We start from the raw sequence: 3,921 nt of genomic DNA, 5'->3' as shown, positions 1-3,921 counted from the left end.
TTTTTGCATTTAGTAACAAGTCATAGTTTACTGCAACAATTGATATATAGTTTAGAGTTTTTTGCAAATAGTAACAGGCTCTTATAATACAACTAGTTTAGCTACCTGATCAAATAAGTATAAGTTTCGTTAGTAGTCCATGCTACCTTGATATCAAGATAACAGTGACAGCTTTTTTTTCAAAACGGCTTGAGCAACAAAATCCTTATTATGGTAAGTAATTAGCAACAAATTATAAGATGTATTTGGTTTCATTCTGCTAAGTTACTACTGCTACCTTGATAGAGCTATGAAATTATATACTGTCCCCTAGCTGGCCATGGGCCTCCTCTACTACTGAGAGGAATTAGGTCTTAGTCCACCACAGGCTCTTATGATATATTAAAAAAATACTACGTTTTTATATTACATTGGAAGTGTGTTAGGGCCTTTTTTATTAGTACCAGGTTCTGTAGGAAATCCCCTTCGTAAAATGTCTGCATGTTCCCTCAAGATGGTAAGCGCAGTCCAGAGTCTTTAAAGTCAAATGATGTTGTTACTCTACTTACTTATTTCGTCAAATATTTAATTAAATACAAGCTATTGCCATAGCGACAGGTTGGTAGTGTATAATTTAAAATTTATGTAATTATCTCTATAATAAAATAAAATAAAAAAAATAAAAATGCTTTATTCATCACGTAGGCGAACATGGTTGCACTTATGATAAGTCAAGGTACATGAGAACATTTAATTATTACTTAATTAAATTAGCTTATATAAATAAAGACAATTTATATTGAAAATAAAATAAATGAAAAATATACTTAGTAAACAAAGATGCCAGCTCGGGCTGGCAAGGAAGAAGAATAGAAACATTTGGATTAACAAAATATTACCAAAACGATAGAATAACGGATACTAGGAAACAGTAAATTATTTTTTTTATAACCATATTTAGTATATTTTAAATAAAAGAAATTAGGTATTTAAATATCTGTTACGTCGTACACTAATTTAATTTTTATTTTATAGTAATTTTTGCACGCGATTCCGCCCGCGTAAAAAGTTTTGCCGCGAAAAATCGCGCTTTATAATATTTTTCAAACATAAACTTTCATACATCTTAAGTTCGACTTATAGCAATCATCGATTAAAAAATTATATGCAATAGTTTTTGCGTGATGCGCGTACAACATAGAAAGATTCCGAAAACTCTTATTTTGGGTTATGTTGCTCTAACAAAGACCTTCCATATTCGTTTTTCTTCAATACCTACAATATACAGACATCGGCCTGTTACAATGTTATTGTATATTAAGATACCGAATATTGATTTTGTTTCGTAATACCGATTTCTAATGTCATGTTAATTAAATGTGAACTTCCGGCCAAGTGAGGCCGGCCACCCCTCGCCTTGGTAAACGGTTTGAGCCATCTGGTTTTGATCGTTGGACACACTATTTGGGACTAGAGCCTTTTATACGGAGATAAGTATGTACATTTTACATACGATATATCGTATGCTTCATAATTAGTGTACTACACGTGCAGTCTTACTTATAAACTTGTTTTAGCGTTAAAAGCGGTCGTTAAGAGCTGCTTCCTAATTTAAACCTTATTAAGAGGCAAGATGGCGGGTTTTGACTTACAGCTGATCGAGTAAATTTTTGTTTTACCTAAGCATTTTGCGAATTTTTTATAAGTAAGACTGATTATGTGCAATATATGACAGGTACAAGAATACGAAAAATGTATGAAGAATGATAAAACTGTCTACTAAAATTTACGATGGTGACGTTTAAAACACCCTCCAAATTTCTTTCCATATTCATTATCCATGTCTACATGTTTTGTAATAGCTACAAAGCACACTCTTATGACGTAGTAGTCGTTAAAACACATGTGCATCGACATGCATGCCAGCGTCAATCACCATTCAAAACATAAACAAAGCCATATAAAAAATATAATTAACGTACGTGCCTCAAATACCAAAAGCCGAGAAGGCAGGTTAAAACATAACGTTACATAATTTAACACAACATAAAAATAATTGCCGTACACAAGCTAAGAATACAATTAACTCGCTTTCATGACTACAAGGCATACTGTAACACTTTCATAGTTGTGTAATTGGTGTAAATAAATAAAAAATATATTGTGTATGGGCTGTGGCCATGTCCGTGTGGCCGACACTGTCACGGTTGGTGAGCGGGCGGAAACAAAAACTGGTGGACAGCATGATATTCAAATTTATGTGATGTATCTACATTATTCGTATTCTATCCACGACTAATTGATAAAAAAATGTAGTTAATATTTATAAATCACGGCTTACATTGGGGACCAAAAAGCGATTTTGTTTTCTAACTATGACAGCTCAATTTCCACAAGTTATCTCTTCACCGATAAATTCTTTTTCCTTACCTCAAAATGTAATTTAAAAGTCGGAGAGACAAAGTTATTATTTTGTCTAGCTTGGGTAGAATATAATCTACACTAGCCTATGCTGGTAGTAGGATATATTTTATATCTGCCCGGATAGCAACCACGGTACACAAGTTGTTAAAACTCTTCATGGTGGCCCACATAAGTGTCTGGTTCCGGGATCAGACCGAGTATATACGGTCCCAACAGGCCGGCATAATTGTGTCGACTGCCGAGGGTTAATCATCTCTCGTCAGTCGACATTCTATTGGACCCCACTCCACTTCCCGTCAGGTGCTTTGGAGTTACTTAGCCTTGCCCGTATAAAACAAAAAAAACGATGTTTTTACACCAAACCCGCATTAACATTATGGATTCGTGCAAAAACCATTAACAAATGCAACATTTAATTACCAAGTTCAATTAAAATTTCATAATATTAAACAACTGTTTTAAAGTAAATAATTGGTGTTCTGACGAAAACGACGTCACTTGAATGGCGAATACAATGCTATTGTTATGTTGAAAATGTTTTAAAGTGGAAGAGGCAAGGTAAAGCCAGTTTTGGTTAAAGTATTCTTCTCAGTATCAGCTCTGGAATTCGAACTCGATATGGCGATAGACTCACCCCCATTCCCATCATGGGACGGAACACGCCACGAAAAGTAGACACCCTGGTTAAACCACTGCCTACCCCTTAGGGGATAAAAGCGTGACGTATATTCCGTTAATTGGCTTTTGACCTGGGTGGTGTCATAGATTGCACCCCATAAACATCACAGTGAGGTAAAGTAGCTTCACTGTCGTTCGTAAGTGAAACAGTTGAAGGCCAAAGTAATATCATTTGGATAAACCAAGACTAGGCGTGGTGGGCTTAGGTCTTATTCTTCTCAGTCATTGACGTATCTTCCATAGACAAGAACGTCCATACAAACTATTTGTTCAAAATCTGAACTAAAACGGCAACCAAAACGTTATTGTTATAACCCATTTATTCACTTGAACAACAAATAATATTACTTATTTCACTAATATTTTTTATTCAAGTCCAGGTTTACACTTAGTCTCGAGTTTTTATACCATGAGCGTGTACAGAACCACAAGCTGTCAATATTGAACATACTGAAGTCAGTTTGAATGGATATCAGTCCAAATCAGTTGAAGACAGTGAATGTTCGTAGCGCCAAATACGTAGTAGTAGTACATATTATATCGATGCTCTCAGTAGTAAAGGAGGCTCGTGTCCAGCAGAGGGACAGTTCAGGGTTGATTATTATTATGTAATGGCGCGGGAAATTATTTCAAGACGCCTTTCATGCTTAAAAGCAGACCCATATTATATGGTTATTATTAATAACATAATGAACACACTGATATAACAATTATAACCTCAGACTCACTAAAATAATAATTGCGGTTTATGATTTACGTGGATATTTAACCGCTTGAATGATCTAGAATATAGATTATAGGTAGTAGCAACGAGCACTGGTGTTAGTGTGATATCCAGAT

This window comes from Manduca sexta, chromosome 20 (genome assembly GCF_014839805.1).
Source record: "Manduca sexta isolate Smith_Timp_Sample1 chromosome 20, JHU_Msex_v1.0, whole genome shotgun sequence".
NCBI classification, from domain to species: Eukaryota; Metazoa; Arthropoda; class Insecta; order Lepidoptera; family Sphingidae; genus Manduca; species Manduca sexta.
Note: the sequence above shows the minus strand (reverse complement) of the source record.